The 15794-nt window shown below is 29.8% G+C and overlaps 1 protein-coding gene across 11 annotated transcripts in view; it reads left to right on the forward strand.

Annotated features, from left to right (window-relative positions):
• Mgat2 (alpha-1,6-mannosyl-glycoprotein 2-beta-N-acetylglucosaminyltransferase) overlaps positions 1 to 15794 on the forward strand; it is an 858981-nt gene that overhangs the window by 176479 nt on the left and 666708 nt on the right. The gene's annotated exons all lie outside the window — the stretch shown is intronic.

Here is a 15794-nt window from a genome sequence, read left to right on the forward strand (position 1 = left end):
ATTTTGTTCAAGACTACAAATTTACCGGTACAGTTACATTACACTGATAAGCCACCAATGACTTTAATTGTTAATGCAACTACATGTAAAGGATTAAAAAACATTAAAAAATAAGTAAAAAGTTAATTCAGTTCAGAAATAGAAAAATAAAAGTAAAAGAAAATTAATTAAAATAAAATTTGACTATAGATGTCCCTAAATATGTTTAAAGTTAAAAAAATATTTGTATATTGTGAAGTGGGATTCAAACCGATGTGCCTTCTCCTTGTAAGATCCAAATATTTCATTAATTGTAATTTTATTTGGCTATAACTCTAGAACCAATGTACCACTTATGATTATCGTTGAAAAGCTCTTAATTAGGGCTTAATATTACAGTTAAGCAAAAGTTGAAATCCAAATTTTTTTAGGATTTTGGGCTTTTTTGGACATTCTTAGTTCAGCCAATTACAATAAAAAGGGGAGGTGCACAACTACATGTTACAGCAGTCCTAAATCCAAAATTTCAACATTCTACGGCTAATCGTTTTTGAGTTATGCGAGATACATACGTACATAGGTCGTTTTTTAATTTTTTTAACTCAACCTTTTGTAATGAAATAACATTTCCAAAAAATATATATATTTTATATTATGACATCTTAAGGATTCACGAACAAAACCTTTAATGAAATTCTAATATCTATATTAGTTACGTTCAATGAGCGGTAGAAATTACCCGATTTACTAGAAAAATGATTATTAGGATATACGTATATGTACTTTTTACAAAGGAAATTTATATTATTATTATTATTATTATTATATAATTTAATAATATATTTTATCTTGAATCATTTTTTTTTATTTTTTATTTTTTTTGAGCGGAAGATTTATAAACACATACACTCTCTCTCTCTTTAAAATAGTTTTATCGGTTTATTTTATTTTGTAAATAAAAACTTTATGATGGCTATAACTGGTATTAAAGTTTCAAATTATTTTAGTTTTGACTAAATGAATTTTGAAATTTTGAGGGATTCTTACTAAAAAAAAAAATTCTCCTTATTTTATACAAAAAATATAAAATTGTAATTGTGCAAGATGCATTGTGTGATTACCGAACATGTATCAAATATGTTCGATAATTAAAAACATATTTCTAAAAATAAGTAAATATTTTTGTATTCTTCAAGTAAATCTTTATTTTTTACGCAGCTAAGTTTGGTGTTTTATAACAGTGAAACTTGAACTTATTCACAATATATATTCACAATATATATTATAATAATTTAGAATAGTGACTTTTGAGATGTGGTGTCCAGGAAAAATTTAAAAAAAATTAACTTCATGAGGTGGAGTACGAAATGAAAAAAATTGAATTATCAGATAAGAAAAAAGGTTGTGGCATCTAGCATTAGTTCTGGCTTCGAAAAGATGTGTCGAGAGGTTAATCGTAAAAGAAGAAGAAGACTATAATTTATGAAACGGTTAATTAATGTTTTAGTATGAAAGAGGTGTGTTGAATTTAACAGACTGGTATAGAAAAAAAAGGAAATTCTTATGGAACCGGTCGAACGAGTGAACATAAAAAATAAGGAAAATTTTAATTTTTCTGTCTGCTGTATCTATTTATCTGAAGCTTTGTTAGTTATTTCCAATAAATTTTACAATCTGGAAGATCGAAAATTATTCTTTCTAGTAATAAATTAATAAATTTGAATTATTGAATAATCATAATGTAAAATTTAAAAATTAAATTAACGAATAACCGTGTTGAATCGGAGTGAAAAGTAAATAGCCTGTACAACGAAAATTAAAAATTTGGTTAAACCCAGAACTTTTAGTGTAGAGCGAAAATAATTTTTAATGAAAAGATACTTTTCATTAAAGATTAAAATATAAAATTGAAATCGATGATTGAGGTTATAGATGATGTACGCGGCGGCATTTAGTCGTCCTCCATTCCTCCAAATCAGTCAACTGATCAAAACAAATAAATAAAAGTTGTTACATTTGAATTAATTTGTTTTTAAGGCGGACAACATTTAAATTTTTGGCACTTACGTATTAGCCCTTCGACTATAACCATAATGATCCCTTACTTTGAAAATACTTCAAAGTTATGGGATCATTAACATATTTGACATATTAAAAATATAAGCATTATTGCTTATAATTATAAATATTAATTAACCAAACTTAATCTACGCTCGCTTCGTTCGCTAACCTCGACTAGTTAACAGTAATTCTTTGATTATTTAAATAATAAATAATTGAATTACAATAATTACTGAATCTATTATTTATAAATCCTCAAAACATTACTGTGTTAATTAGTCAAGGTTAGCGAGCGTAGGTTAAGTTTGGTTATGGTTAAACTATATTTATAAAATAAATAAATATAAAAAGTTATAAAAATGTTTACATCGGGTGATATTAACAATAACCCAAAAGTTTGCAATTAATTTGGTCGACGGGCTAATACGTAAGTTCCAAATTTTTGGATTTTTTCTATTAATGGACAGAATTTTTTTCTGAAAACGTAACAATGGCTTTTAATTGAAATTCGTAGTTTTAAATGTTCAATAATACGATCGCTACCTGGAATTATTAAATTTACTCTTATTTTTATCTTGTCTTTAATATCATTACCTCCATATTTTATTAACGGTGGGTTTCCCCAGCGACGGAGGAACGAGAAATGTCGAGTGGGAAATCTTACGACTTGTTTTACAAGGAAAAAGGCTCGAAAAACAGTTTTCTTAGAAGACGGAACATGAATTCCGCCCAACATCTAAACATTCGTCTAACGTAGCTGAGTCTTATTATTTCAAGAGTTAGTTTATTCTGTTTTTAAAGTTTCCAGTTTTTTCATTTTTTATTTATTAAAATATATTTAACGATTTTAAAATTTTATTTGTAAAGTTAAAAGTTTTACTTATAGTTTCGTGTTTTCAGTATTTTTTTTTATTTAATAGCTTGAATTTTAATTAATACTTTTTGTATTATTACCTCACGCGAAAGTTTCACATCAACAAAGAAGAATAATCAATAGATTTGGTCGCCGTACATAAAATTTGTAAAACTTGAAGGATGGAGAGTTTAAAATTACTAGTTAAATTTCTTAACTGGTAGGCTAAACTGTATTATAATCACGGTCTGAAACCTTTCGATTAGAAGAACGTGATCCGATTCCTTTCATAGAAAAGTCCACCGAGCAATTTAAAAACTGAAAACTATACACCACGAGTCTAGTCGTAGTTTCCGTCCTCCGAAGATAGTTAATTTCGTTGCTCGGAAAATTATTATTATTAATTTTATAAATAAATTTATTAGTATTATTTTAACATTGTAACATTTTCTTAATTTATAACTTTTGTTATTTATTAAGCGTGAATATCTACACTACTATATTATTATAATAACTACATATTCTGGTATTCATAAATTCATTGAGGAAACATGAATTCTATAAATTTTATTAAAAAAAAATCAGTGTTATTGAACTGTTGTTGCCTTTTCTATGGTGAGCTTTTTTGCAGTTTAATAAACGATTTTATTTAAAATTATTGTGACTGAAAAGAAGGAGTAAATAAGAATTTATAGCAGATATGGAAGAGTAGAACTATGTAAAATACATTATGATAATGATTGTGTAGTTGAACAGATGTTTACATTTTTAATATTGTTTTAGAAAATTTGCCTATTATCAGAAAATATACAAATTTTTCCTTATTTAATTTCAAGATCATTCGTGAAATTAAAAAAAAAAAATATTCGTAGAAGTTACTGACACGGCATTTGGGACAGTAATTACGTGTTAAATAAAACAACAAAGCAACGTATTTGCATTCATGTTTTATTGTTGAACAAGGTATTACAGACAGATTTGATTACAATACTATTACCTTCAAACAAGTTCCACATGAACACCTTTTGCGGCGGGTTAAATGTCTAGACAATATTCAATTTCACGCCAAACATTACGAAGAATATATGGAGTTATTTCATTAATTACGCCTTCTACTATTCTTTTTAGTTCATTGATGTTGACAACCTTCGTTGCGTACTGCAACAAACCTGTCTTTGACAAACCCTCCAAAGAAAGAAATCAATAGCGTAACGTCAGGGGATTGAAGTGGAAAGAGAATTGGTCTATCAAGGCCAATCCGACGTTGAGGAATATTTTTATATATTCATTCTAACATGTAAACCCCAATATAATGGTCCGCCATCTTCGAAATAAACGTTGGATTGCCGATGTTCAATTTCTGGAACTGCACACTTTTGCAACATGTCAAGATAATTAGCACTAGTAACCGTTGCCTCGGCGAAGAAAAATGATCGGATCACTTTGTAAGCAGTCAACGCATACCAAACGTTTATTTTCGGGCAATCACATTTATCGAATGAGGGCATGAGGGTTTTCCTAAATCCGACAATTATGACGGTTAATGCAACAAGAAACATGGAAGATAGCTTTGTCGAGATGACGTTTTCTAAAAATGCTTATCTTTGTTCACTTTATCAAGAATGTCCACGGCAAAATTGTAACGGCGTGGTTTATCGTCATCTTCAGTTATACGCACCAACTGAATTTTGTATGCATAAAAATTTTAGGTGTTTGTGTAGAACCTTCAATTTTTTATTGCCGTTTTTCTAGTTCTGTTCTTTCACGACAAGTCGATTTGCGTGGGCTTCTCTAAAAAGATTCTCTTGCTCGATCCACTGCTTCCTTGTAGACGGGAGGTCTGCCAGCACCTTTTTTGTGTAGTACACTTCCTCCTGTATTGTTAAACTGCTGGTACCAACGTTTAATAGAGCCTTATTAAGAGGATCATGACCGTACTCTAAACGAAAACGTCTACAATCAGTAATAACAGATTGCTTTCTCCTCCAACGTACCCATTGATCAACTAACGATAATCCCCCCTGTGACATCTGGTCGGCGTGTTTATTCAAGGTCATCAATAACTCTATTACCTATACTAATTAATGTATAAAACAATTCAACGCGCGCTACATTGTTTTTTCATTTTTTATTAACTCCAAAAATGCCCTGAATAATTTTTGTTCATTATTATTTATGTTATGTATTATTAAAGTCAGTAATATACTGTATTATTTATATTTAATATAATTGAATTATTATTTAAAACAGATTAATTCGTTTAGTTTAGAAGAACGAGAAAATATGTGGAGAAATAAAATCTGGAGATATATATGTGAATGCAATACATTTATATCGGAAACTGCTTCAATATTAATGGAATTCAGAAACCTTTTCTTTAGATTATGTGCAAAGTACTTTTATTCAATTTAATACTACTGATAATCTTTTTTAAAGTGATATTATGTGGTACGGTTAATAATGAAATTAACAATACTGTTATTACAAAAGTATTCTCTACTCATTTTGACTTTATCAGCCGCTTACGTTTTATCACTCGGCTTCCTTCTGTATAAATACTTAAAATTTATTATATTTCTGTGAAAAGTATCCTTAATTTTTTTTTTTTTTTACAAATGTTTTTTCTTTCAAATACGTTTTTAATGTATTCTATGAATCCTTTAGTCATAATTTAAGTCTAATTATATTTATTTATTTGATAGAACTGGTTTAACCTTACTTATCCTAATGTATTCAGAGGAGATTGCAGTATAAAGTAAATATGATACAAAAGAGAAATAAAAATCCTATAGAAAGAAATTTTATTCCACAGCTAAATGAAATCATATAAGATCAAAAACAAAATTTGGCTTTATTTAATCAAACATCATTATAATTATAAAACTAATAAATAAAGGTACAAAAAAACACACATAATAAAAGAAAAATCTTCTGTAATTAAACATAAATTTTAACTTCAAAACTTTACCGAAGCTATTTGTTCTAATATTAATTGAATTTATGTATTTAATGATATTTTTTACAATATTTCATTTGACTGTGTTTAATCTATTTAAATTAATCTTTTAGAAACATTGTTATATATTTTAGGAAATTTCCGTTAGTATAAAGAAAATTTAATAAAATTTACATGTTTATTCTTTAGGGCCACTTTAGAAGAATTAAGGTCTTCCTAAATTAAATTAAATTTATTTTTTATTATTAATTAATCTTATTAGCTTATGCAGCGAAATATTATGTGGAAATCTTTTAGTAATAGAGAGCTTACTGAACCCAGAAGCTTCCAGATAAAAGATCGACACCTTGCCATTCCACCACAGAATTCGGTAATTATTATCGTTTTATCTTGCTGTAAATACATCTTAAAGAAATTGTCATCAGAAATTTTATGTTAAGGTTATATCAGAAGTTGAAAAATATGAAGGAAAAAACTTTTTTCATCATATTTTACTCGAAATGTGATGTTCTCACCGATCCATCCAACCACAAATATTGATATAAACGCTTCTTCATCATACGTAGATATGAGAGAGGCTTGGCCTTTTTCAATCATTCATATTTCTTTTAGAAATATTTAACTTTAGGTGTTGCTTAAAAATATGTAATTATGAAAACACAAAATTTTCCGTTAGCCTACTAAAATAATGGCCATACCTTTTTCACAATTACGTTGAAAAATTATCTCTATTCACGTGAGATGGTTACGTGATTCTTAGTGCTCCACCCTACTCTTTTTTTGATACAACATAAGAAAAATTAAAGATGTTGGAATTATTAAACAAATGTATTTATGCATATGTTTAAATTCTGCTCTGCTGTATCGGCTTGGGAATTTGCATTGAATATTCACATCCATAAATTAATCATTATTATTGAAAAAAAAACCTTTTTAAAGTGATGTTTGGTTTATCACGTTTGTTTCTTAGTAGAACCCTTTTACAAATATCAGAAGTTTTGATTATTCAAAAATTTATTACAACAATTAATTTATTAGTTACTTAAAAAATAAATAAATTTTTGTCCGTCATAGAAATAATTATGATTTTTGTTCTACTAAAGTGCAGCTTATATAATACAGAGAAACGTTTAACGATCACTAGAAGCCTTACACTATACTCTAATAGCAAATTAATATATTTTATTCGAGTAATTTTTTTCATTTTTGATTGACGAAATCAGATTTTAAGACTATTGTAGAATGGATTAAGGAACGGTTTTACTTAAATTGGATTACTTTCTTGTAAGTATTTTATCTAACTAATATATACTGTAACAGGCCCAGTATAACGGATTTCTTCCAGTTAAGAAGAAAGAGAAAATAATAATAAAAAACCATCCAGACGAAACTAAAAGTGATTCTTTTCTCAGAGTAACCGGCTCGTTTAACAATTTCTTCTTTGTAATACAGGCGATGGCACCTCCAAAAGCTGTAATTCTACCGGCAGGGTTACCGGACCAGAATAAGAGTTTATAGAAAAACGTAAGGGTACAAACAATGGAAATTATTGCTCTTCAACAATTAAAGGGATAAGGCGGGTACTGGTTCTGCAGGCCAGGGGATATAAATATTGCCAGGGACCAGAGGAGACGTCAGTAGTTCTGCGAGGCTGTGTTCGGCGTAGTTGTGATAACAAGCGGTAACAGAGTAGTTTCGCAAGCTCGAGTTCGACGCGCTTGCGGTGACAGTATTCTAATAATTCATAGTCAAGGGTAGTTTTATTGTAAATAGTAAAATTAATAATATTTGCAGAAAATTGAATTATATGAACTTTACATTTTTCTAGTGTTATCTTGTTAATGCAATATCAGGTTATAGCGGTCATTTTAACTTTTTAGTAAATTAGACTGTATTCTGGGTTTGTAGTTTAACTATCTAAACAAATTTTTTATTTGAATTACTACTTCGTATTTTTTTATATATATAGTGATGATGATGACAATATTGTATTGTCGTCATCATCATCACTACACCATCATTGTTATTAGTAAAACAACATTTCATTATTTATTTATTTTATATTATTTATTTTGTTTACACGTCTTTAGGGGTATTAAATTGTATTTACATGAAATATTTTGTTTGTTAGTCTCTCAATATCCTGGTCGAACCGCAAACACGCGACAGTACTGTAAGGGCTAACCTTTTTTGGATGATTTTCCTTTTTTTTACTTTCCAAATATTTTTCTGTCTCTTTTGTCGTCTACGTTTCGTCGTCGACTGCCTTATTTAAAAAAAAAAAATTCTTCAGTTTACTGAACCATAGCGCTATAGCAAGAGACTGGCTTCTGTTAATAGTATTTCCCAAATGAAATGAAACATTTTTTAAAGCGAGTAATGTAACTATGATAACAAATTTTTTTTCTTGTATTTTGTTATTTTTTTTATTCATGGATGTATTTTGCTAAATAACGATAGATGTATAAATTTTCTAAATAAATAAATTGTATATCGTATTAGGAAAGATTAGGAGCCTGGTTTTATTAGATAAGTACTTCATATCCAAGTATGTCTTTTACATAGCCGTAGGACAGAAACAAATATACTCGGACGAGTCCGTATTCTTCTTATACCACTCCTACTAAACTGCACAAATATCAAGGACACAATCATTAAAGATATATAATTAAAGTACTATCCAATTGATGTTTTGCATAAAATGAGCCGTATATGTTTTCCCTAAGGAAAAAACACTCGCTCTTTCCCAGAATAGCAAGTCCTGTAAAATTTGTTTTGAAAAACTTTCTTATCTGAAAAGTGGTTACCTCCTAGTTAGTTCTGTTAAATGAATATAAGAAAAACAAAAAATTGATAGATTTAGTTTTTATTCCACGTTACACAATGTATTGGAAAAGAATATCAGTAACATTTACGCTGAATCCTTCTCAGAGGACCTCACCGTTCGATGAAGTCATTTAGAGTCCTAATAATCAGCGTCATCTTTAATTTATTTCATTATAATCTTTTTGTTTTTTTTTTTTATCTTCCCTACACATTAATATATAAAATTAGTAAAAAATTTTCAGATTTATGAATTTTTATCGTTGTCATACTTTTTATCATTTGTATTAAGTATCCAAAATTTTAATTTTTTTGAAGCAGTACAGAAATTATAACAAATTAGAGCAAGAAAATTGCGATCTAGGTAAATTTTTTAGTTGAAAGTTACTATCATTTTTTTAAAATGAGAACCGAAACAGTTAACCTTCTCGATAAGAAAAATTATATTCCAATCTATCCGGTATATTTTAAATATCCATGTCTTGTATGTTTTTGTTTTATGAATTTAAAAAATAAATTTGACTTTTTTTATAATTTTGTTTCGTAAAAAAGTATGTGATTGTCTGTGTTTTTTCTATATATATATATATATATATATATATATATTATATAGAGTCACGAGTTTATGTAAAAAGGAAGTTCTAATATTCAACTTGATTATTCTACGTTTTATCTCCTTACGCTATTTTATACAGGTGAGGGCGAGCGTGTATTGCATCATCAGAACAACTGCATCTTTTCTCAGACTGTATTATAAATCTTAAAACAAGAGAAAATTATAATCTAAAATGCAGTTATATTTCTTTGTAGAACCGTTATAAAAGACATTGCTAGTTAGTAAATCTAAACTACCGGTTCATTTCCGCATGTATCTAGTTGAAAGAATACTTTTTATTTTATCTGAATCTTCTGTTGAATTATACATAATATATCTTCCTTTTTTTTTCTTATGTGTCTGATATTTTTCTTCATTCGCTTAATTCTCTTTTTACTTAATTGCTTCTTAACGTTTCTGTTCTCATGCTATCTTTTTTCTTCTATGTTTTACAAAATAAAACCTTTTGATTAATTTACATAAATTTTGAAATAGGTTTTCTTATTTATTCCAGTAATAAATAATTAATGATTAAATATCTCATTTTTATGGTGAGATCATGAGATTCTTCGTAAATTAATTTCAATCGGGTTATATTCAAAATTTTTAAATGGTAGGCTACGAGACTGTCTGATAAATTTGACACACATATGCGTAGCATGGGAATGAAAAGAGATATTGGAATGAAATAAAAAATGAATGAAAGTACAACACCTTAGCTGGAAAATTTAGTATTTATTTTTCAATATAATTCCCGTGTACACTGACACACTATTCCCAACGTGTGACAACACGTTGGGAATAGTGTATCAGCAAAACAAGTTTTTGTATTCCGTCACTGAAAAAACAGCTTCCTTCACCTCATCGTCGGTGGTGTAATGATTACCGTTGAGATCCCTCTTGAGATGAGAGAAGTGGAAGTCGCACGGAGCCAGATCCGGCGAGTATGGCAGATGCGGAATAGTCTCAAACTTCAGCTTCCGGAGAACCATCAGAGAGTTTTCGCGGTGCCAATCTTGAACAGATTTTACGGTAACCCAGTTGCTAGTTAACATGGCCTACTAGTTTTTTTTTGATATGCCTAATTGAATAGCGATGCGTTGCTGGGTGATTCGCCGGTCACTTTGAAGCAAATCGTCCACCTCCTTTCAATGTTTCTCGTCAATTACAGTAACTGGTCGTCCGCTGTGAGGTGCGTTCTCAATTGTCGCTTTACCAGCTTCACATTCGCGAAATTTCAACGCCTACCTATTTACAGTACTCCTGTCGACAATTTCACTACCGTAAACCGCTTTTAAACCATGAAAAATATTCGTAGGATTCACATTTTCTGCTGTTAAAAATTCGCTGCCAAGCCCAACTCTATAGTATCTTTTGTCTCTGTGTTGTACGCAAGTGTGCAAAGTTTATAAGCCGAGCCTCGTACATTAGAATATATTCAAATATTGCAGTTTCTCTTATGCTTAAGGCTGTTGGTTTTTTGATTTTCTTATCCCCAATTTTAATGCAATATTATTTTTTATCTACTTATTGTTTTTCTTTGGGTTTACTGTTGAAGATTTCACTGATTAATGGATTGATTAGAATTAAATCATCCTGGTTCTTCAATCGTAAAAGAAAAATCTGAAGTAACTAATTCAATAAATTATAATGATTTTGAAAATCGATAAAAAAATTATAAGAGACGTTAAAATCAGTTCAAAACTATCTGTTGATTTATAATTTAAAAAAACAAGTTTTAAATTTGTTAAAAATGAAAAACCACACTACCAAAAAAAAAAATAAATAAATAGAGTTCGCCGTCTAGCAGTTGAAGTCGGAAACTAGTGAGCACGGTTTTTAGAAATCGTATTTGATTTTAAAATGAGCACATTTCGCACGTCTAAGGCGCTGTGACAAATATTGCTCTTTAATATAAGATAATTAAAAAGCGTGGGGTGACAATTTTTGTATGTAGTATAATTTTTTTTTATATTTACTTCCTTGTTCGAAGTATTGTGATCACGAAAAATGTCGGTTTTCAGATTTCAACGAAAATATCCCTTTTGACCATCCCTGAATCCATTCTGACTAGTTTCGGCATGGCGTCTGTACATACATATCTATGTATGTATCTCGCATATCTTAAAAACGATTAGCCGTAGGAAGTTGAAATTTTGGATTTAGGACTGCTATAATTTCTAGTTGTGCACGTCCCATTTTTATTACAATCGACTTTACCAAAAGTGTCCAAAAAATGCTCAAAATCCCAATTTTTAGGATTTTTTTTTCTTAACTGCAGTAATAAGCCCACATTGAGACCTTTTCAACAATATATCTCATAAGTGGTACTTATTTTCATTGTTCCAGAGTTATAGCTAAATATAATTATAATTAATGAAATAATTGGATCTTATTGAAAATCAGAAGGTATTAGTGAAATAAGATTTAATGTACTAAATTTTTTAGAGTGGTTAATAATTATTGATAAATCAATGCATTTAAATTGAAAGAAAAAAATATATGTATATGAAATGGGATTTAAACCGATGTGTCCATGGTTACGGATACGAAACGTTCTCACTTGCATCACATAACTACTTGTGCGACATGAAACAAAATTAATATATAGACTAATATAAAATGCTGATACAGACACCACAAACAAATGTGATGCAATGTAGTATCCACCACAATGCAATTGTGTAACTGTCCACTTTATTAAAGAATTGAAGGATCGTATCTCACTTTTAAATGAAATAAATTTAAATGAAGTGCAGCGAAAAATGTGTATATGTAAATGTAATAGACGTACAAGGAAGTCATGTAGTTTCCACATCAGATTTTATATATATATATATATATATACATACACATGTACGTACAAATTTATAACCTATGACATTACCGGTAACATAAGGATTCCAACGCGGGGTCATACGTCTAAATCGGTTCAGCCGTTGAGCTGCTACAGTGGAACAAACTTACACACGTACTCGTACATCCTAAATAATACATTACACACCTTTTTAGTCAGTCGTGTAAAAAAAAAATAATAAAAAAAACTGGCAGAAGAAAATACTGCACTCAAATCGAAAAGTGATTGGTTTTCAAAGTATTTACAAAAACGTTGAATCTCGTATTTTACAATATATGTAAGTATCCAAAAACGACAAGATCCCATTCCAGCTTTATTAGGTAAATTAGTAAAGCAGCTGCTTTCTTCAGCGAGTCAATTCTACATTAGCATGCCAAGGCGATATATATTCATCGCTATTTCGATGTACATGATGTTCAGCCAGTAATATCTTCAGTTTACTCATAGAGATTGATGGTTCAAGAAAAACATCTTTTTTTTCAGGTAAACGTTCTACGTATCTGGGAATTTTAACATGCGGTACAGGAGAACGTCTAGAAATGATATCTAGAAATTGGTGTATATTTTTTTTGGTGGTGGGGCAATGCATTACCTATACTTCACGTTTTACATTTAGATGGAGAATAATTTACAATGGGATAATGACGAGAAATAGCAGATTGATCCAAACAAAAAATATTTTTTAACAAAACATTAACTGAAGTTTTGTGACTCCTCGAGTATTTTGATTTTAATGATAGATGTATGCTTCTGAAGAGGAAATTTGAAATTGAAAAGTAAATCGGGCCGAATACTTTTTAAGCACGCGTACCATTGCAGTTTAAGCTTAAACTGCATTTCGTTCCGGCCTCCGTGGCGCGAGTGGTAGCGTCTCGGCCTTTCATCCGAAGGTCCCGGGGTTCGAATCCCGGTCAGGCATGGCATTTTTACATGCTACAAAAATTGTCATTCATTTCGTGAAACAATACTACGGTGGTTATAATACCTATACAGCTCATAAGTTTATGAATGTGTTTTGAAAAATTCGAATTCGTATTACTGATAACAAGAAAAAAAATCCCTTTCGGCACGCTGGAAGGCGGAGTTAAAAGATTTCACCGGTACTAAGTAGGGAATAAAAAATATTCATTCCACCTTAAAGATAAGAAAAACTTCAAATTTACTCAATATGACAATGGTTGCATGAGAAAATTTTTTTTATATGCACAGCATATGACAAGCCCCATCTTACAATTCCAGAAAAGTTTTGTCATCCCTTGCCATGGGTTGACAAAGTAAGGTTGAGTAAGGGTTGGTCATATCAAAAATTGTTTCAGACAAAAGTTTTAGGTAATGTTTAGAGGACTAACGACTACTTTAAATCGACTCGACACTGTGCCTGTTAAGGAAGGTATAACTTAGATAAGTTTTAGGTCCTTATTCAAAGAGTTGTAGGAACTTTAAACGAATTTATTTAACTTAATAAGAAAGTTATAGCGGTATTTTGTTTTTTTTTTAAAACCCTATTTCCACCCCCATTGTCTAATTTTGCCCATTTACAAACTCAACCTAGATTTTGGGTCGTTGTATTTTAAATAACAATTTGAAAGTGATTAGCAGAAAATTACGGCAGTTATCATGTCCAGAAGAAGGTAAAAAATATACATATATAAACTTTTGAACTGACGGTGGTTTTGGGATCTGGGAGATGAACGCGAAGATGTTGAAATTTTTCGGAAGTCGAATAATGTTACCCATTATAATAGGTAGCTTTCTTATGAAATCTACCTAATGTTACGTTAAAAAAATCAATGTAACAAAAATAAATAATTTGCTACAAAATTTATTGTAGCCCACCGGACTAGTCTAGTGATTAGTTGCAAATCAGTTGTTAGTAACAGCTAATTTTCGTAGTCTAACGTTCAAATCCTAGTAAAAGCTGCTTTTATACGGATTTGAATACTAGGTAGTGAATACCAGTTTACTTTGGTGATTGGGGTTCAATTAACCACACGGCTCAGGAATGGTCGGCCTGAATCTGAACAAGATTACAAATCATTTACGTATTATACATATTATCAATCATCTCATTGGGCTTTTGGGGAGGGGACTTTTGTTCAATAGTTGAACAGATTGAAACGTATACATTAGGAAAAGGAAATTATTGTGTTACTAATTTAATAAAATATTAATGTTTTATTCTTTGTAAGTAACAACAGATACATAATTAAATTATAGTTATTAATTATGAGAACGAATTTTTGTTGCGTATGAAAAAAAATGTCGATCTGACGTGGTTTGAATACAGAACCGTCCAAATAAAAGGCATAGACGCTATCATTCTACCACGAATTTCGGCGTCGCAATAAGAATACGCCGTATGTAGTCATATTTATGTGTTGAATTTATATATATATATATATATATATATATATATATATATATATATTTTTTTTTTTTTTTCTTTTATATGCATTTAGCGACCTGATATAATCTGTTGAACATTAATATTTTCTTATTTTGTGTTAATAGGTAATGCATGACTTGCTCTGTTATCTTATCTTTTTCGTTTTACTTGGTAAGTTAAGTTTATTTATTATCTGGTTGATTCTGATGTATTAAGTATGTTTAGTTTGCATGTTCCCTTAACCTAAATTTTACATTTATTTAAAAATCTGTTCTTTTTTTTGTGTATTACATGTGCACGCACGCTTCCTTGTGCGTGCGTGTTCTGTACAAGCATTCATTTTTATATTAATTATTTTTATAATTTTTTTAGTGTGGATTGGTGTTTAATTTTTATACTCATTTTACAATTTTATTGTATTTTTCATTTGTAATAGTTTTGATAAATATTTTTTTATAATTATTTCTTTATTTTTACATTATCTTAACATTTAAATTGTTTTTTATCATTTTAAAATGTTGTACCAAACTTTATTATAATGCAAATAAAATATAGACATTATAATTATTTTTATAATTATAATCGGTGTATCTCAGTTGTAATAATAATTATAATAAAATCGTTGTGGAAGTATTATATTTTTCGACAACGGTTGAGTGTCTATTAGAAACAATTGCTGACGTATGTAGTTAACAAAATTTCTACTGTATGATGAGTTTGAAATTTTTTCCACCATATTGGATTGCTTGGCATTTCTCCCACCACTACCCCATTCGGTCGTCCTAAAGCATAAGACCGAATGTCTGTGCCACAAACGGCTACTAAGCCACAAAACAATTTAGCGACCAGTGTCCTAAATAGCTCCTAGAGCTTACCTAACAGCGTGAGCGGACTAAGCGCGGTGCCATACACCACCGGCTTATGTGTATCAACCGCTCACTCTTCATATATTTACTAAAATGGGTAGACCCACCCCTCAACTACTAAAAATATATATGATATCCATAAATTAAAGTTTACTTTGTCTAGACAGCAACTGGCTCCCACGCCTAAGTCGCTGAATGCCAGCAAGTACCTTTCCACCATATTAAAGCGCTTGGAGCCTTAATTGGATTCGCCTTATTGAATCAAACTTTTTTTTTTTAAATAGGAAGATATGTCCACCTTATATGTGCTTTTAATGCACATTTTTATGAGAAAAACGTTTAGCGAAAACCGTTTCTCGTTAAATGCCTTCGATTTCGATTTATAACCAATCAATGTTGCAAAAACGAAAAAATCGCG

The sequence above is a fragment of the Lycorma delicatula genome, chromosome 5, assembly GCF_047948215.1.
Source record: "Lycorma delicatula isolate Av1 chromosome 5, ASM4794821v1, whole genome shotgun sequence".
In the NCBI taxonomy this organism is placed as follows: domain Eukaryota; kingdom Metazoa; phylum Arthropoda; class Insecta; order Hemiptera; family Fulgoridae; genus Lycorma; species Lycorma delicatula.